Genomic DNA, 21,545 nt, shown 5'->3' on the forward strand with positions numbered 1-21,545 from the left:
CATACATGTTTATGAAATTCAGGAAATAGAACACTTAGATAACTTCACCAAATACTGTACTTGAAAATATATAGTTTATTTCAGAAATGAAAATAAGCTGCCTTCTAAGGGAGTATTTATAATAAGGAATACTTAGGGACTTTGTTTGAAAAATACCCTAGAAATAGTCGAATAACTTCTTTGGTCATGTCTGACAATTATTCTCACTGAAATATTTCTGAATTCTGTATTCTAGCTTCTTCAACCAGAGAAATAAATGTGAAGGTGATAATCTTTAAATTACTTACTCATTGTATGTTTCTAAAATTTGTTTGCATAAGTGTTTAACCAAATAGGCTGGAGGCACAATTTCTGAAGAGCCAATATTAGGCCCTGGCTCACATGGGGGGCTTAAATACACGCTTTCTGCAAAAAAATGTGATATGCATGCCTGAAAAATAAGCATATTGCTGTCAGCATCAGTTCTTGCATCTCAAATTAGATGTATTCCCAAACCTGTTAAAACCTGAGTTTTATGGTTAGCTGTTCAAAACCCAATGTTTGAAGGATGAAGTCTGACATGAAGAACACCACCTTATTTCTTTCAGCTTCTCTGAGCAATCTGTGAATTCCTTCACGAGCTTTCCTTTCCTTGGTGACCTGAGATGACTTGAATTAACTATGATACACTATGTGGAAAACATTGTCTCCAATCTGTCCTTCCCCACTTCTCACTTCTAATTTATTGGCCACCCACCCCTCTTCTTTCTTTTTGTTCTTGTCCAAATTTTCCTATTTCCAGCATATGTTTTAAGATTAAAAAACTCTTGTTTGGCAGACAGTATAAATGCTGTACCTCAACAGATGTTTTTAGTGTCAGTGCAAGAAGCGGCCACACGCTGATGCGGTTCTGCTTGGCACCATTTCTTGTCTGGAGAGACTGACACTGTATGAATATATTCATTTTACTGTTGAGTTCTTTTTTGTCATTTTTTTTCCTCCTTTCCACTCTCATGACACTGTGGTAAATTTGTTGTTTCTGTGACTTGTTCCCTCTTTGCATATGACTTTGTTTTATAAGTCATCCAAGTCTTGTTTTTGAGGATGCCAATTGACCTGAATTTACCTTTGAGCACCTCTCCCTTTCCTTTAACTGTGTTACCAGGAATATGTTTTCAGGTTAACTTGTAGCCTTTACCAACTGTTTTCATGTGTCTCAATATCACTATTTCTCTCCAAAACGTATTGCTATGCAGGCACATGTATCAAAATAGTTAGGGCCTCAGTAAGTATAATCCACAAATTCAACAGGTTTTTTTATTTACTCAGCTGGTCATGTTCTTGTACGAAGGAGGGTTTTTTTCAAGCTGTATTTGAAACAGGGGACAGGTTATGTAAGGGCATAATAAAAATATGGCTTTTGTGAAGGCACAAGCATGATCCAACAGAGACTCGCTTTCTAAATCTTCTTCCGTCTCCTAATCTGAATGGATTTTTCTGGCACTCTGATGACAGGGGAGGTTCTTCTGTGCAAATTCATGCCATGTAACAGACGAAAATGAGAACTGGAAAAGTGGACTAGAGAAAAAAAATGTGAAACTAAACATTATGAATTTAGAGTGCTTGCTGACCATAAAAATCTCTTCTGGCTAAGTGTTAGCAAATGGTGCCATATGAGACACCACAACATTTCCCTCAGCTTGCGAAAGGCCATAATTGTGGTGCTCCAGATAATCTCATGTGGTAACTGCTTATAAAAATTGACCCTTTAATGGCAAATCTCTGTCCCATATATTTTCTTTATTGTGCCTTTTTACAAAACGTGAAGCATAAGGTACAAGAAAAACAAAAGAAAAACAAGTGATGGGGTACTCGATTTTCAAAGTACAAGAATATCTGCCACATCCACAGCCTCCCCATGAGAATGCCTGATGAATAGCCCTCCAGAGTTCAGAAAAGGCTTATCCAGCTGACTCCATCAGCTAGCAACAGTGCTCTGCTGTCTCCTCTACTGCTAATCTGTTGCCTTTTCAACTACTTGCAGAAGGAATATATTCTTCTGGGCCACCTTTGAGAAAATGAGAACTGGTGTGTAAGCCCAGTCAAACTGTGGGGGGAAGGGTGTTGTGATCAGTGTTGTCCACTTGCTAGTTAAAGCTTCTAACTGCTAAGCTACTGCCCAAAGCACAGATCTGTGCTGGTAGCACTGGGTTTGTTTAAAGAACGAGCCCTGCTAAGAGATGCATGGATCCTTTCAAAGTCAGCATCCAGAAGTGGATACGGTCCTTCTACTCCGAAGAGTTCACCTTCATTGCCTCTCCTTTTTGCTAACCATCTCCTAGACCTGCTTCTCTCTTCCCCAGATAATGGCTGTGAGCTGCCTGCTACACATGGGCCTGTATACTTTTGTAACAATGTCGTCTTTTTGGAGCTCATTCCAAAAGCCCGCCCATGAGGCTGCTCCACAATGGCTTCGGAGGAAATGATGCTGCTGTTTGGAAGGAGCAGTGTACGGAGCAGCTCCAAGAGGCAGCCCCACTGCTCAATTTGCTTTTCACTTGCTGTAGATTCCTGCTGGACTCCCTGGGCCGCCTTCCTCCCTCTGTTTTGCACAAGTAGCTGAAAACATTAATTCACTAGTTGGGGGAGATGGCGCTCAGCCTGACCTTAGATAGCACTCAGTGGATGCTCATACCTCTACTGCAGCTGGCACAAACACACAAGCCTTCAGTGTCAAAGGTACATGTCTCATTCTTCCGGCTGCTTTTGTCGCAAACAAATATTTATTTTGGAGAAAGCAGGGGAAATCCAATTCTCTACTTGTGGTTTCGATTCTTTTTGTCTGCAGCATGTTCTGCTAGGGAAGTGATGCACAGCGGTTTCTTTTTCAAATTTGCTTCTGGCTCAGCAAGAAGGTGGGTGGCAGGGCAGTTGGAAGTCATCAAGCACAAGCAATAATATTTAGTAACCTTTCGTATAACTCTGCCCTCCAACCATTGCAATGGCTTCCATTCTCTGTTCTTACTGGGGGACAGATCCTGGGAGGTCCTGAGTAAGTTTGAATTTGTCTGAGAAATTCCAGGTCTTGAATTTAAGATTCTAAACATAGCACAGAAAAGCATCACAAAATCTTTCTTACCCATGATCCAAAATGACACAGCCATAAAACTGGGGTTAAAGTGAAGCAACTTTCCTAAGGGCACTGGAAGAAGGCAAGCAACAGGACAAAAAACACAAGCCGGCCACAATAGCACCCTCATGCTAAGAGTCAAATCCTGAACTCCTGGGCATTGCTTGATTAGATTGGATTTTTATGAAATATTTATACCCAGGATGCAGCAGGTGTCAGATTTTTCTCACCCCAGTAGCAAGCGTAGCTTCCTTATTGCCACCAATTAAACAAATGTCAGCATGAAAGGCATGTTCAGAAAAAAATTGCCTCTAGATTCCAGTAGTTGCGAGTGGTTACTTGCTAATGACTAACAGTGATGATTAGTGATATTCATTCATGTGGTAGACTTTGAAAGCAAGAAGTGAAGTTTAGCATCCCTAGCTAATGCTTTCCCAAAAGTAGTATGATGGCCCATTCAATGTGCTAATAGGTCTGTTAGTGGTTTTGACATGCAGATTTTGGAAAGGAAGAGAGGCAACTTGACAGCAAATGTATGTAGTGCACAAATACAGTCATGCCATGGAAGAAAGTAGAGAAAATATCTGCTTCTTGACCATGTAATTTTTCTTTCTACATTATTTCCCCTTCCACTCTTTTATCTAGAGAAAAAAGTTATTCTTCGTCTTTATGCCCACTGCAAGCAGAAAATTATATGCATACTTTGAAGAAAATGTCTTTCTTTTAAATAAGCTGTTCTATTTCACAGTGATTGCACACATGTATATTGGCACAACATGAGCCCAGAGGAAGGCCGCACATTTACCCCAGAGAGTTACTAGAAGTTCTCCATACTGTAAGAACACTGCCAAGTGCAGCACCATTCCCGGATGCTCCCAGATGGCCAAGGACCTCATGAAATTGAAAAGAGCACCATGAGAATGCTCACCAGATGACAGGAAAGGTGAAATTTTTCAGCATTACCCCCCACTTAGCTGAAGCACTCACTAGTGGCGTTCTCTCCAATCATGGATGCAGCCCTGACTGCAGTGTCAGAACAGGCCATGACAGCCTCTCATCTATATGAATAGTCTGCACACAAAATGACAACATCCCCGGATTGTTAAGCTGTTGACAGAAAGAGCATCAGAAAACACCTGGATTTTCTCATCCTGTCAAAAATCAGAAATAAGAAGAGAAACAAGAAATAAGGTAGAACTTTAGTAGCATCCAAAGTGTGGAGGAAAGACATGAATAATTGACAAAATTTAAGTTTCTGACTGAGATGGAATTCTGAGCCAGAAATAACAATATCTCTTGAAAGAAACATCCCATAAAGCATGGATGTGATAGAAAAAGATTCTCTTAGCCTTCCGAAGGAAGCAATATTCAGTAATAAAAATATCTTTGACAGATACACCAGTGAGGAAGTTGCTGCAGGTTCACAGTGAGGATGTAAGTGAGGGCCATTAGCACCAGTTTCAAGTCTCATGGAGGAGAAAAGTCCTTAAGTAATGGAATCAATTTCATCAACCATTTCAGAAATTTGAAGGCTAGGAGCCAGAAATTCATCTGCAAGAAACAAAGTAAACGGTTCATTTTGTAACTACATTCCCCCTACCATGGCCCAGAAGATGTTTTAAAGAAAGGAAAAGTTACTCCCCTAATCAATTATGAAAAGGCACACTAGTCTTTTCAATAACATTCAGAGTTTGACTTCTTCCTGGAGAAAGATAAAAGATAACAAAACAACCACAGAAGCAGAACATGTCTAGCTGGTGTCTGAAAGAAGTATAGGTATTCAGCTTGACACACTCCACACATTTCTAGGAACAAAATTTAGGCAGCTATCCCTAAGGGCCAAGGACTCCTTTTCTTCTGCTCTCTCTGAGGCCTATCAAAAGACTCAGCAGCAATGCAGAAAGGCATCGTCTATGCTGAAGAATGAGTTCCAGCTTCCAAGAGACATTCTGCCCACCCATGGTTGTTTGCATTCATTGCCTCTCATAAAATGCACTTTTTATTCAAAGAGGAGAAACAAAGGAACGTCTGCTGGTACTGAAATCTTGGTTTGGATCTCAGGGCTATTGAGGGAAATGTGCTCTTAACACCTCAAATTCAGACAGTTGGCGCAGGAGATAGTCGCCCAAAGGGTTGAGGACACTCACAGTGTCAATGGTGAGGGGCCTGGGTTCGTGTCATGTCCCAGCAATCGTGACAATGCAGAGATTGCTTCCAACCACTTGTCACTATCCATAAAGATTGTATTACTCACAGTGGACTTGTTACTGTGACAACAGTGACACAGTCAACCTGTTTGGACCCAGAGATCTCCTGGGATGAAGGCAATAGAACATGGCAAGTACCCTTTTTCCCTGGAATTCTTTTCCTGGCAAATTTAGCCAGCGCCTTGATTCTGGAGATAACAGCCAAAAAAAAAAAAAAGCAAGAGTGCAACAAAGTTTTTCAGGGTGTAGGAACATCTTCTCTAGCCCTACCAAATTTTGGTGGATGAAATCTTCTGTTGAAGTACATGACACAATCTGACCAAGCATATGTGGTTTTTGAAGACCCAAACAAGGTCAAAGCAAGACCACTGTCAGAGATATTTCTGAAGATTAGGCTCTCCCATCCTGTAAGGTTGAGGCTTGAAAGGTGGACACCTTAGAAAAGTCTGGAATATGCGTTTCTCCTAAACAATAAAGGCAACTTGCACACCAGCAAGTGGAAGCCAGAAGGAATTCTGTCACTTTCTTGAAAAGGTCCAAATAAAAAATGGAGAACTGAGATAAACATGCAGAAGCCATACACAGCTCCCCAGAGGAAATTAAGTAAAGAATAGTTCAGGGTTTACCAAAAGAAGTCTAACCCATAATGACACACTGAAAGCTGTCAAAAAGCAAAGAACTCCAGCACGACTGTGTCGCTGAGAAGGGAAACATGAGACTTTTCTCATTATACATATGCGGATTAGATCATAAAGCTCACATGCCAAAGTGCTGAAGGAATAAAATATGAGGTCTCAAGTGGCAGGATTTATTTATATGCTCTGTATGAATGTATATGTTCATTAACACTTAGAGCTAGGAGACACTGATCCACCTATTCTAATATAGAGCATAGTTTCTGAATATATACATTTTTAAAAATATCTACTAGTGGATCTTGCAATTCTTCTTTACAAAGGTGTAACAAAAAATCAGATTTGGCCTTAATCCTCAAAAAGACAAGAGAAATTTTAATATTCATCCTATGAAAAGAGCAAACAATGGCTTTGTAAATTCTTAGGGTCTCAGTTTATATTACTGTGACTTGGAAACCTAATTTTTAAAAATTATATGATGTTGGAGGTCATGATCTCCCAAATATTGAAGAACTTGTTTATAGTTTGGTGCTTAATAACCAAGTGCATTGAACACTTTCTGCTCTAAATTAAGCAGTTCTTGGATCCTCACCAAACTGCAGAATGCTGCTCCAGACAAACACTATCCCAGCTCTGATGACAGTTTAAATTGCTTAATATTTTTAAAACATTAATTATTTGAAATATTAGAAGTTAATTTAAAAAGGTGATTAATTACTAACATGAAGCAAAGTCTCGGAGAGGTAATAATTTATTTTTGTCAAGCTAATCCCAGATTTTTGGTTCATATTTACTTCTCTCCTTTGCTATCTGCTTTTACTTTAGATTTATGGCATATACACAACAGAAGTGTTTTTGAATCACTCTTTGCTAAGCTATTCCCAGTGTGACTGTTAAATGTCAACCCATATAGATGAAGTTATGGTACTGGACTGTGGTTACCACATTCAACTGTAGATGTACTAAAATTAAGCACTTGTATTCCCGTTTAGCTGCTTGAGTCATTCACAACAATAAAAAGAAGACCACTTGTTTAGGTGCCTCTAGTTAAGTGACTAAATTGAGATCCCATGTGGCATACACATTACAAAATAACATTAGCTTTTTCTTAATAGGCTCCCATGAAAGCCAGTGGGAATTTAGCCATGGAATTCAAAGGGGACAGAGTGCACCCAAGTATTGGATTGTGTAATAGCTTTTATTTTGATGTTAAGTTTTTGGTACTTTTTTCTCAGTAAAAAGATTAAAAACACAAGTTAATAAATCTTCTAATTAAACCACTTACCAATATTACAACAATTATGTTGGGATAAGAACAAGCAAAAAGAAAGGCAATTATAAAAGAGGAAAAGAAACAAATGAAGAAAATGCGACAAATAAGTGGATTCTGGCTTTGTCTGTCACTTTGGCTCCTTGTCTCTCTCCAAGGCGTCTTTTGGGGGACCAGGCTAGGCAGCAGATTTCAAAGGTGTTGACAAGCCTGGCAGATCAGTCATTCCAATTTGTCCCTCAGCAACAATGCCAGGCAGCTGTAAATGACTCTAACATTCTCTGCTTCATGATGATTCCAGGATTATGGATAGGTTTTTGTCTTAAGTCCAGCATGGACTCCCTCCTATAAGGCTCAAACTTCTGTAGACAGTGAACACTTTCAGTCTACAAGCCACAAGGCTAGCCTCTTTTTCAAGGTTAAAAGGGACAGAAATCTTTTAAAAGTTGTAAAAGTACTTCAGGAAGTAAGGGAAGTGTGAAAGAGATACCACTCACTTTTCTTTCAAGGGGATGTATGTTCAGAAATCCCTTCAATAGTTTGGAAGTCTTCCATCATTAATTTGGAGGCATGTTACAAGTTTTGTTCTAGTTCAGATGATAGACTGTTACATACAATATTGCATAATAACAGTAATAATAATAATAATAATAATAATAATAAAAAATTACATAGATGTTTAACAAAGGGTGGGAGCATTTCCCAAAATGCCCCTTTGGTGCTTAAACAGCCCTCATCCCATAAATGAAATGGTCTCTCCTTTCATTACCTGAGCTCAGGATCAGATTACGAACAGAATCTGCAGTGAGATGGTAGGCCATGGACACTGATGGACAGCACCTGCCCCTCCAACCCCCTGAGAGGCTAAGAGGGCTCACATAGGTGTGCTGCTCTCTATAACACTTGAGGTATGACCAGAAACACTTGACACTTCCATCTCCTTTTCCTTATTGCCTGGCTGCCCGGAGTTACTAAGCCTTGGTTTGCAGTGCGGAAACAGAAGGGACTAAAATGACTGAAAAACGGACTACATTTTTTAATATCTTCATACACTAAAAAAAGGGGGAGGGGGTTTGCCTACATTTTCAGCATTACAAAGCTGCAGAGGGAAAAAAGAGACTTTGGCTCAAAACCAAAAACTTTAAATTTGCAGTTGTGTATATTGCACAGTTCACTCTGAACCATCTAAATAAATGTAGTTTTGTCATTGTTTTCACTGGAAACTGGCACCAAGCCTTAATTTGGTAATTTCAACTCAGTTTTACAGATGTGAGCCAACGCACAAAGCATATGGTTTCTGATGCATTACAAGTTAGAACTGCCTAATGAACATCGTGTTAGAAGATCACTTTCTTTTATGTATAATTTATTGTGTCTTCATCAGTGAAACCAATTCAAAGCACAAACGCAAAGGACGTATATTGGGGTTGAAGAACTACAACAGAATATACAATAGTAAATGTGCAAAATATTTTGTCTTTCTACCATAGTTCCAATGGAAACCTTAAAAAAATTGAAGACTCTACTGTAAACAATTACTGTCTCCTTTCAGCAGGCTTTGAAGAGCTAAGAAATCCGGGAAAATAAGTGTTTCAACTCATTTTTAGTTAAAAAAAGAAAAAAAACCCCTAAAGCATCATCCCTTTCAGGATTGAATAAAATCAAAATGGATGTTTAGATCAATAACTCCGGGGGAAAAAATACTTCTGCTCTGGGCAGTATCAAGAGAATTAAAATTTTATACTACTCTTTTTCACTGTCACTTTACTATCTTCCCAGCAAGTGCCAACACAAAAACCAGATCCAAATATTCAAAAACATTAATTGTTCTGGAATACATGTGGCTGACTGACAATAGGATTTCTTTTTTTATCTCATTATTTCTTTCATGGCCAAATTATTAACTTTCATTTTCCTACATATAATTCAGTTTGGGAATAAAATTGTCTCTGGATATAATATTTCCAAACTGTTGCCAAACTGGTCACTTAAAATCACCTCACTGTTTAATCTGAGTAGAATTTAAAATAAACAGAGGGGGTTTTGTGTACATACAAATATGGGTGGGGAGAGTAATATTAACAGAGTATTACTTATCCTTCCTAGTTACGCTTCTTGTGTTTGTCTAAGCAGCTTCTTGCCAACCTTAAAATTCATTAATATGGGAAATACTGAGCTCATTGGCTGCAACACCTCCATTTTAGAAATCAAACTACTACTATCCACCATATGTTCTGGCACAAACCCAGGTTCCTTCTCCCTGTTCATTCTGCTTCTCCCTCAGCTTCATTAAAGCCCCACAAAATTACCTATGGAAACAAGAGCTTTAGAAAAGTCATTTCAAGGATCGTGTCAAATGCTGCTGCTTCACGGCCAGAGCCACGGCAGGGGAGGACAGAACTCCATGGAGATCATGAGGGCTCTGACTGGGTGCAGGGATGTTTCCACATGGAAGAGATTACAGAATTGGAGAACAAAGCCAAGCAATTTGTTCATCCTTCACATGATCATGTATTTTGCATATGTTGTGCAGCCATGTACCTTTCAGTTGGGACCGGTTATGTTATGCTGAAGCTCATCTTATGAAATGCTGATCAGTTAGACCACAGATGCTGATTTAAGTGGGCCTTTAGGAGCTGGCCTTCTTGCCCTGAGTGATTACAGAACCAACAGCAAATTTACTGTACCAGGGGTAAAATAAATCAAGAACTGAAGGACAGCAATCCCTAACAGGGCTCTATATGGACCTTCATCCCAAACTTCTCTTGGTTGTTTTTTTTTGCCATTAGAGCATATTTTTGTTTACTGCAGCCAGTGTCCAGGTTTTCTTAGAGTTCTGCCAGAAACAAGAGCTGGGGCGTGTTTATTTCTGAGGGCAGATCCAAGAAAGGGGGTAAGTTCAGCCGGCTAGCAGGCGCTAGCATCCAAGGGAATGAAAGAGGACATGGGGAAGGTTTTAAATACATAAAAACATCCATAGTTTTAAAAACAGAAATGGACTTGCCAGTAATCGTTCCTACAGACACAGAGACTTGGAATGGGGAGGGAGGTTAATGGGGTGAATGCACAGGTGGAAAAGGATTAGAATGTAGACAGAAATAGAGAACTTACAGATGGGTATCCAGGACACAGTGGAGGAGAAAGCTTCAAGACATAATCTCAGGAGTCTGGTGTGACCTGGCAAAGAAAAAACATCAATTAGTACTGGAGTAGATTGGTCATGGGTTGAAAGGCCTTGGTACATAGAGATCGGGGAAGATGATATTGCTGGCTGGGTGATATCTGGTGGGATACAGGTTTGGAGGATTTGAGGATTTGGGAACTTGGGTTGAGGTAGCAGAGGATCCTTGTGCAGTTTCCCAGTTTGGCATTAAGGATAGCTTGACGCTTTCACCACAGTAAAACACTGCCACCCCTACTGATTCTCAGTATTTCCTCCTTTCCTTCCCCTCCAAATGAGGAGGTCTGCAAGCACATTTTCTCAAGGCTTTTTTTCACTGATGGAAATACAAGAGTTCTAAATCACAGTAATAAGCAGAGTTTAAAATGTCCAGAAATATTGAAAACCACTGAATATTTCCACAGAGTTGCACTATGCCTGAGGAGGGTTATGAACCACTAAAAGAAAAGTGGTCAGCATTGCAGTCATGCTCTTTACTTTCAGTGTAGCTGAAGCATTTGACATTCTAGCAGAAAAAAATTGAAGACTCAAAACATTCCAAAATCTTGAAATGCATCTTTTAACATTAGGAAAAGCATTAAAGGTTCAGTGAGGTAGAGTTAGTCTGGGGAATCATCTTTGTCATTCAGAAGCCACTCAAATTCCCAGTGTCAGACAATACATGGGATAAAAACTGCAGAATACCATTACTGTGATAGCTATAATCCTGTATAAGTGTTAAACCACAAAGGACCTGGTAGGCGGTAGGGGGGAAATAGTACCTTAGGCAAGAAGAGGAAAGAGCTCTACAGAAAAGTTTGAGGCAGCTGCTTGACTTGAGGGAGCTGCTCCCAGAGGAAGAGCTTCTTCTTGGGCAAAGAATGCAAGTGGACAGCTTCTCTGGGGGTGGGAGGTCACATATGGCACAGGTTTGTAAGAGATTACCCGCACCTTGAGGGAATGTGGCTGCTGCAGGAGGAACTGAGCACTTGCTTGCACTGGAAGGATGAAAGGGTCAGTGGCTGCTTGGCCTGTGGTGCAAAGGTACAGGGCCATAGATTTCTGGGTGGAACAGGACAGGTGAGCTGTGCTGATCTGCAGGAGTTTGCGGACACATCTGTTTGGTTCACACCAAATTCTAGTTCTCTTTGTGTAACTGGGCCACCTGACTTTTGGTATCAGCTCTGGCCAAACACAGCAACCTTTGAGCCCTGGCTGCTAAACATGACAGTGAGTGCTCGGTGCAATCCAAAAAAGTAACAGCCCATGTTTGCTATAAGCATCATGTTCTGCCAACTTCTTGTACACTGGTGTCATTTCAGCCTGGTGGGTGGTGGGAACTCAGTGAAACTTTTGGAATTAGGCATGTTTGAATTCAGAAATAAATCTGTTTCTCTTCTTTTTGTTCTCATCATTTTCAGCTAGATATAGATCTGTCTAGACAGAGTGAAGCTATATTAATAACTCCATTATTATTACTATAGCTAACAAAACATTCTAAGTGCTTTAAAAATAGTTCTCATTAGTGGGAAGAAATTTCATGTCCAAGATCTGGCTGAGCTGTCCTTCTCATGTTGCCTAAGTAAAGGTAGACAACGACTGTCCTCCCACTCCTCTCTGGATGTATCCTAGGAAAGCCCTTCAGAGTTTGTGATTTACCCCATACACCAGTAAGTATTAACAGCTTCCTCTTACAGCAGCTGGGCTTTTATTGTCAGTGTTCATTTTCAGGACAATTTTGCATTGCTTGTTTTGTTTTGCTTCAGCTGAAAAAGCAAATGCTGTCAGATTCCAGAACAAAACTAACTGTGGTGAAGAATTCTGAAAATACTACACAGGAATCCATTTCTACTAAACGGAGCTAGAAAAGCAGCATTTTTGTAGCCTACTTTTAGGATCTTGTAAAACATGATCAATTCACATTCAGTCAGCCTGAACAAAAGCTCTTACTTAAAGTTTAAATTTTGGTGGTGAAAGGTCAGCTGCTGTACGTTCCCTTGAAATAGCCTAAGCATTCAAGTTGAACATCATATTTTTAAGAAAACTGCATCACTTTAATCAACGCACAAAAATCAAACAATAGTTTTTCTTCGTAATTGCACTAGTTTGTGTTTAAACTAGTTCATTTTAATCCAAAATAAGTGAATAGAAAGCTTGGAAGCAATATGAAGCAAACCGGTTTATGCTCAAATGTAATTGCAAAATCCACATTTGACTTCATTCTCCATTCTTTATCTAATATAGCTTCATGAAGCTTATCTTGTAATGTAAAAAACCCAAATGTATCAATCTTTAAGAAGCTGCAGGTGACAGAAATGTCAGCCATGTAAACAATTCATGCTGTATGAACTGAAATTTCATTACTTTAGCTATTTTTTCTAGAGGAAAATATTACATTTACTTCTTAATATCAGCTAGAATAATACAATAACTTTTCATACAATTGAAGATCTGGCCAAGGAATCCAGAATTTAATCTCTGAGTAGTGACAATGTTTGATCTAAGCAAACTACACAGGCTTATAGAAACTTCTAATGCAAAGAGGGCATGCAGCACTAACAGTGCTACATGTTCAAGCATTAAGTCAGAGATTTCAAAAGGAGCTTGGTGTAGATTCTTCTGGTAGTATGTCCTGAGAGATGGACAAAAATGACACCATTCAGAATGTCTTTGATACACTGCTCTGGGTACCTCACACATATTCCCAAGCCAAATACGGAGTCAGGTACCTAAACTAGCCGCTTGTGACACTTTCTGTAACTGGTTAAGAGAGCCACGTTCCTCCAGCAGAAGAGAGAGTCAATGTATGTGAGTTAGATTTTTGGATTGAGTTCCTCCAGGATAAACTTTTGCCACTTGGCCCTTCAGGGAAAGCTTGGTACCTACTTGTAACTTTCCAAAGTAAAGGATGTCCTTAAGACGTTTTGAGCTGAAACAAGTGATATCACTCCTCCAAAATATTGCCATTTCAAAGAACTTGAGTTTTTCTGCCTCATGCTGCCACAGTGTCTGACAGCTGACTCTGCAGAGGCATGTCTCTGATCATACCGAGTCCCCAGCAAGCACTGTAACACTTATCTCAGGCTAAAATCACGTTGATATTAAAAGTAAGTCTCTAAATTTCAGTTCAAGTTCAGTGGTTAGTTATAGAAGTCAACAGAGATTTGTGATGTCTATTTGAACACTTTTAGCTAAATCCTGAGTAAGAACGAGACAAAGCTGATAGAAAGTGAATTTAGAAACATGGCGGTTATGAAAAGCCATGCTCAGCAATAACACAGGTCTTCAAGACAAAGAGAAAAATCTACGCTTTTGCAACTGTTCTGGATTCTTGTCCTGAGTTGTCTGTTTCAAAGTTTTGTGGTTAGTTACACAAAGTGCTACTGAGCTGAGAAGCACCAAACCCAGAATCTGTTGGACTCTGAGCTGTTGCTGACACAGTTAAAAATCCAACTGCACCTGGGCAGTCCAAGGTGTCATTTCCAAATACCATACTTTAAGTCACTCTCATTTTGGTGGTTTTGTTACACTTTTCCTGTTTATCTTCTAAAAACTCCCATGGCATTGAAGAACTGATACTATGATGGAAATAAGGCTCAGGTAATTTTTCTGTATGATACTATTAACCTTGTCTACCCTAAGAAAAAATGCATCAAATATTAAGTATTCACTTAAGAAAATTGGTATATTTATAATGGCACAGGTTATATTTTTAAAACAAGATGTTCATATTTTCTAAAATAAAGTTTTTTAAGAAAGAGAAATACAATTTATCAAAAATACACTTTTAATGGATGTCTCACTTCAATAATTTCATGGTTTGTTAATTTTTCAGTTACAGGAAGCTCATTAATGACCTCTAAATCATCAGAAATTATACCCAATGCAAACTAGACCCTTCCCCAGAAAAGATTCTGTCCAGATGCATTTTTGGGGGAATGGGGGTTTAATCACTGCAGGAACAATAATGCTCTGCTTTTTCTATATATAGAAGTAAATTGCAAATTAACAACTTAGTTTTCCAAATTAAAGGTAAAAGCACAGGAAAGCTGCTCTAAAGGACACCTGTCACTTTAGAAAACCTGCAATGAAAATGCAATTTTTGTACCATGGCAATATTCAAGAAAACTACCAGGAGAATGTTTTCAATCAAGGCATTCATTTCTGTCCACAGCTGTTCTGCATTTACTTTTTTAGTTCACATTACTCCGATCTGTTTGTCCAGGGCTAATTCAAACTGTGAAAGAGCTATATGTCACTCACTAAGCAAGAGCATAATTAAAAGTCCTACTACTACAGCTGGTTTGAAACATTTGAGAGCTGGGGAATTGCAGGGAACTCATATTAAAAGGATGTAATCACAGCCTCCTGTAAAATTTAATAGGAAAAAGTAATTTCATGATTGCAGTTGGTTTGAATGAAGCACATTTCTCTAATTATGTATATCATGTGTATACACGTAAAAATTAGATTCTATCTGTATAATCAGGGTGATTTAAAATATTCCTGAAATTCAGGATTATAATTAATCTGGGAAAACTATTTACAAATCATGAGATCATTTTATATCATGGTGTAAGATAAAGCTTTCTTACAGATGTCTCCCAGTCACACACTTAAATTATCAATTTTTGCACCGTGTCCAGCCTTCTGGGGGGATGTAGGGAAACACACTCATGTTGTAGCAGTTTCTTATTTAAAAACTGAACAAGTAAGTGAAAAAAACCACATGGTTCATTGTTTGGCATGCCACTGCTGAGGGTGCCTACACATTACTCTGTTCTTCACCATACTACTCTTTCTGGAAAAATCATTCCAGACTGATGTCAGTTTGGATATATGAAGGCTGCAGACTTGTTCTAATTGTAGTACTAAAACAAGCTGTGCTAGTGCCAGTACTTAACAAATTTCATTCCAATTCACAGCAATTTTTGCTTACTTTTGAACTAAATCAGTTCTGTCAGTTTTGTCTTATTAGAAGAACTGTACTTTTCCCTTATAATTCTTACACCAAAATACTTCAGATAAAGCTGAAACCAGAAAAATCAAACAGTAGCTATTTTGCAGATCACATCAATAACTCAGGAAGAAACCTAAGGCTGGTCCTCACCAGGTTTATATTCCTAAACTAGAACCATTCTATATTAGCATGTTTAGACTACTTGCTCTTAGAGTGTTGGTTTTTGTAGCAGGACTTTTGCAGATTAGGACAAGTTTGATGTTTCTTAAAAAAAGTTTCAATTAAGAATGTTGCCATTATGCAAATACACTTTAAAAATATATTTGTTTAAAAAGCATCAAGTTTTCTGTCTCCTTCTGCCTCTCTTCATCTCTCAATTAGAAGAACTCTGGGAATTTTTAAAAAAACCCTGATTCTACAAAGTTCCAACTGCCTCCTGCAAAAGCAAAACCAACGGAAGGTAATCATGGTCAGTGCCTCTATAAACAGATTGACCTGCCAAATCAAGAGAAATACTGAGAAATATTGAGAAATCAAAAACATAAAAGAGCTAGTGGAAAACCTGGTTTATATTTAGTAGAAACACTTTTAACACTTCGAGTTAAACTTTGGAACTGAGAGAGTAAGTGAAAATGTTTCTGTAATGCCAGCATGCAGGGTATACAGTTGAAATAATTTCTGCTGTCCAGAAAAAGGGACATAGAGTTCCTAACAGAAGCCAGGAGGAGTAATTATGCATTAATTTGAATCATGAAAGTTATTCTGAATTATACACTAACAGGAATGTTACATACCTTGTCATTTTGGTTTACTATGAATAAGGGTACAAAGGACGTTGATTCAGGCCTGTCTTTACTATATACTTGATCAGAACTTTTGAATATTTCTCTAATCACAAGGTTTCCAATCTGATTCCTTATTCAGTGTTGTTTCAAACTGCACAATGTCATTTTAATCAGTTGGAAACTGCTTAATTCACCCTCTAGTAATACTATTAAAATTTATTTCATTATTCATATGGGAATTATATAGTTGCTTCACAGAATATGTTTTGCACTCATTTTGCTTTCTATGTCTTTGGAAATGAAGTCCTAGATGTTTTACCATTCTTAAGATTTCATTTCATTTCAATTCACACTAGCATTTCACATTTCAGCAAGGAAAATATTTCTTAGCACAAGTGAAAGCACAAGATACTAATTCTGAGTATATTTCATGTGCTTTCTCTGCATCACTTCAGGTAGCTGCTAAGCCAAATACCATATAAATGTAAAGTGCTAAATTTACAAAGAGTTCTATTCAATGAAACAGCAGAATACCCTTTTAGCTTGCCCAACTGGATACATCTGTACAGAGACATCTGGAAAAATGGCCTAATTTTACATTGTAAAAAAATGTAGAAAAGCAAGCCCTTCCCATCTCCATTTACTTACTGCGAATTATATCATGTAGACAACTGTAACTCAAAATAATATAATTCCACACACTGTTGGCATTATTTTAAATACTTTTCTGGATAGTATTTTAGAATTTAGTTCTTTTTTTACCTACACCTGACATTTTCCTGTTGTTATTCTGACATTTCCGGTGAATCATCTCCTCCAAAATCCAAGAGAGCCTCTTAGGTCAATTTTCAGTGTTTAATTTGTATTTATTTACAGATACAGAAACTAGACCTGCTATGTGTTTGTTTCCTCTCAAACTGTTTTAGGCTAATACTTTTCTCACCATGGGGCCACTCTGTCTTTATTTAACTTGGTTATATTTAAATTCTGTCCTGTAACCTTTGCTATTTTTTTTTTCTTAATAGAAAAAAGATGATGCACTATTAATGTGGCTAAATTTTCCATTTGAACTATTTTAACTTGGTGTGCTTCACTACTTAATATATTTGAGATTGCCTAAATTTCTCCCCTCCCCCCCCCCCAATCAAGACCAAAGAGAAACATATTGGTAAAATGAGCAACTTAAAGATGACAGGCTTACTGTTGGTATTCTGCTCAGCATGTAAAGTTGGCAGCTACTTGACACATATTCCAGTTTCATAGTGATGGACACTGGAAAATGCAGTACTTTTCTCTCTCAGCCTTTCCTAATTCACTCCATGTGTAAGGAGAGCTTACCTCATGCACCCAGATTTCTAACACCCCCTCCCCAAGTAGGGGCAAGGTCTCCAAAGCAAATAAATAAATAAATATGACCTTGGTGGTTTGTGGTTTTTATACACACTCTCAGTCACATATACTCAGAACCACTAAAAATCAGCAACTCCCCAGAGAGCCAAGATTTAATTTGGATCACACGTTACAGGCCAGACCAGAGAGTATCTGTACAATAACAATATTTACTTATATTCATCAACAGATGGTTAAACAGCATAGGGAGAAATGCTTGAAGAAAACTGAGCAGTTTTTCACAAAAATAATGGCCACTCCAGCTATAGATCATCAATCAAAAGCATATCAGATATGGATACAATATTTAAATCTTGTCTAAATTGGGTTTTCAAATTATGTTATAAGTCAGGAATTTCTTCCTTATGTGTCTAACTCAAAACTGAAAGTCAAGTTTTCGCTATAACTCTCTGGATTTTTGCCCATGTCCATTTACTATGCAAGACAGAAATCAGAAACAGCACTAGGATGAGATTTGACATTTGCAGCTGAAAACAGAACTTTTTAGAATTGTTTCCAAAAAATTGACTTCACCTGCCATAGTTACATGTGGCCATGTGTAGAATTATGAGAGAAGAACATAAATGTCAAAGCCTAACTTCCACTATTATTTAGCTGACCTTTTTATATACATCACCCTTCTCTTCAATACCTGCAAGATTAATATAATTTCTACTTTGGATCATTTCCTACTCCCTATAATAAGCATTATAAGAAATTAAAGTATTTTTAATCCCTTTTCAAGAAGCCTGTTTCACACTGGGTTTTCCCCCTATATTATACTAATGTCATTTCTTCAAATCCTAATGTATAATCTGGCTAAGTAGAAGTTCAAATCGGGCTTCCACTGAACTTTTACTTTATATACTATCTGCCTCGAGTTAAAAACAAAAAAAAAGAAACACCAAAAAACCTCTCCTGCCACACATACATGCTTTGCAAAATAGTGCCATGAAGAAAAGCATTCTTTTGTAACATAGATTATCTTGATTTCTAATAGTGTAACACAGCTCTCCCTCACTACCAGGAAGATAGATGAAGTCTAACATTCCCCAAAAAGAGGTAAAGGAATAACTCAGAAAGGGCAATTGTTTATGTTGCTTGGAGAGAAAGCCTGCAAGAACTGGTGGTGCAGGATCCACTGTTCAGATAAAGGGCAATTTGCTCATTAAATTACTTCAGATACCATTCAAGTTAAATGCAGTCTGCAAAAGTCATCTGGAATTATTATGTATGATGCAGAAACCTTAATCATCAATCACATGCTGGAAAATTGTCAAGGGGCAATAATACTGGCAGATAAACTTCTAACAATTTTTAATTTTCTAGCATTTCATCCATTCATATCCCTCAGACACAGAAGGTTGACTGCTCAAAGGGTGGCAGAAGACTTAGTGAAATCAGATGATCATGCTAAAGAAACCAATTTTTTATGTATTTTACTTGGTGAAATATAATACATAAAACTGGGGGTTTTTTCCTGACATCAACTATAACAGTAATCTTCTTCATGACTCATCTGCCTATCCTAACCATGATACTAACAGACAATCTGGTTCTTTTGAATCAATGTTCCTTAGGACAATTTGCTACAGATGTGAAGGAAACCTCAGCCCAGCATGAAAACAAAGACTTGTTTAATAATTATTTTAAGCACTCATGTGAAACTAAAGAGTGAATTTCTGTTTGTACAACATGCAAAACTTTACTTGCAAGATAGGCAAATGTCTCGGTACATGTTCTGTTTCTTATCAATTGCTCATTCAAATAATCAAGTAGTGAAAAATACATTTGAAAAAAGAGTAGCAGATGAAGACTCCTGTGGTCACTTTTGGAAGCTAAGGTGTGTGTTTACCTGGCAGTTTACCACAGTGGAGAGGAAACACTGCTGCTGGCAGTAAACTAAGAGTCCAGTTGCACAGTTTAACAGCAGCAGCATGAACTTCTGGGTAGGTTAATTTAAATCATTTTTGTAACTGTGCTGTAGACATACCTTATCTAAAAGTGATTGTAGAAAGAGATGGAGAGTAAAAACCTTGTGTGATGTAATCCCTGAACCACTATAGGTAAAAAAAATCCAATGATGCATAAACAAAAAAGACACACTTCTCTCTCTTGTCTTCCAAGGCTGTAAACAAGAACACTACCTGGTTATGTACACTGGGTCTTCTAGGCAGAACAATTGTTTAGAGGTTCTTCCTTGCCGGATTTTTGGGGGAGTTTTCCCCATCACTAGTGACTTTTCATGATATTATAATGGTTATCTATCACCTATAGAAGCTTTTAACTATCAAAATATGTATTTTTTAAAGCTTTGGTATCTACAGTGTCACAATGTTCATCATTTTTTGCTGTAAAACAAGTGTGCATTTGGTTACATCTTTTATCTGGTGCCACCCCAAGAAAGTACTGCTTGTCCTAACTAGCAGTACTTTCCCATCCTGGAAACTTAGCAGGTACCAGTGTCTAAACAAGCAAAAGAAGGCACATTCACAATAACATGCAATTTTGGACTAGAACACTCTGCCCCAGGTGTAGATCACATGGGTTCAATAGAAAATTAGACAAGTTCATGGAAGAAAATACACTGGGGCAAAGACACCTCAAACACACATCATTATTTCTGGTTCAAGAAGTCCCTGACTTTCAAAGTGTTGCAGAACTGGGAAACTGTTCTCAGTCACTGCCTGCTCCCCTGCCCTTCCATGCCTCTGTAAACACCAGCCTTAATGCCACTGTCAGGAACAGGATGGAGGGTGAGCACCAGCTACCACTCCAGTGTAAACACTCAGGGGCACGTGCAGGTCAGTGCTGCCAGAGCTCAGAGCTTGCTTCAGTGAAAACTCTAATGGATTGTCAACAGAAAGCAACCTTTTGAGATTTATTGTGGACAGTAGCTGCTCAAAGAAGCTGTAAATTAGAAAATAAGCTTTTCTGGGCAGAAGACAGCTTTTTTTTGTTATGTGTTTTTATGGTGCCTCATGTAATGAGGACAATAGGTTTACTGGGACAGTAAGTCCAGAACATTTCCAGTCACAGCTTCACTTAAAGGGCATCATGACCTCTCTTTCTGTAACACTTCTGGGATTATGTCACTATTCCTAGTTCCTGTGCCTTTTATACTTCTGTGACTATAACTCCAAGCAGGAATTACAAGCCCATATTTGGGAATTAGTGTCCATGACTGCTACTATATTATAAGAAATACAAAGCCCCCAAAAGACTAGTTAGTTAACAAACAGAAATAAACTTCTTAGAGGCTAAACCATAATTCTCTCCTGTAAAATGTCTGCCATTGTCTTTTCAAAGAAACTGAAACAATAGACTAAACAAAGACAAGAGTTAACCAGAGTGTTTTTCATTCTTTAAAAGAACAAGAAATGTAGCCACAGATTCTTGCCAGCTTCTGTTGCCATTTAAATAGTACCAAAGATACAAGTATTTGGAAAAGGAAGGTTGAATATGAACCTGCCAATCTGCAACAACAGTGCTCTTATCTGTGGTACAATAATATGAATAAATTAGTACAATAAAAATAGTTTATAAGGGCAAAAATAACAACTTGCCATAACAGTTAAGCTTTTTCTCCCTTTAAAAACTTCTAGTAAACAAAATATAAAGATGTTAAGAGTTATTCCTTCCCTATTTTCTTTTTGTACATCTGTTATCTTCTTGCAGCCAATTTTTTTACTGAAAAGTTGATGTTTTGTTGAAGCAAATCCAGTAGCTGTACAGCTGTGCTGCTGTGCAGAACAGAAACCCATTACTCACCATCCTGAGAGCCATACAAAACTTGGGAAGAATAATTGGCTCTGATTTTCAAGGTTCTCCATATATTCTTCTCTCTTTCAGTATTCTAGAGATCAAGGGGTAGAATACACCAGTCTTTTGTAGTACATCATATAGTCCTGCTGTGAATGTAAGGTAGGTTCTTCCACCTTTCACCATGGAGAAGTGATTTTCATTTAGTTTGCATTTTCTCCTTGGAACAGCCTGGATATGAATAATCCACATGCCATAGCTGACCTAT

General features: G+C 38.1%; 1 long non-coding RNA gene across 1 annotated transcript in view; it reads right to left on the minus strand.

Moving 5' to 3' along the window:
- LOC136291822 (uncharacterized) overlaps nt 1–21,545 on the minus strand; it is a 28,643-nt gene that overhangs the window by 3,517 nt on the left and 3,581 nt on the right. The window contains exon 2 of the long non-coding RNA XR_010721753.1: nt 10,333–10,398. This is a non-coding gene — a long non-coding RNA (uncharacterized lncRNA). The remainder of the gene's footprint in view (nt 1–10,332; nt 10,399–21,545) is intronic.

Source organism: Chamaea fasciata, unplaced genomic scaffold (genome assembly GCF_029207755.1).
Source record: "Chamaea fasciata isolate MVZ Bird 193981 ecotype frontalis unplaced genomic scaffold, bChaFas1.0.hap1 SCAF_7, whole genome shotgun sequence".
Lineage (NCBI taxonomy): Eukaryota > Metazoa > Chordata > Aves > Passeriformes > Sylviidae > Chamaea > Chamaea fasciata.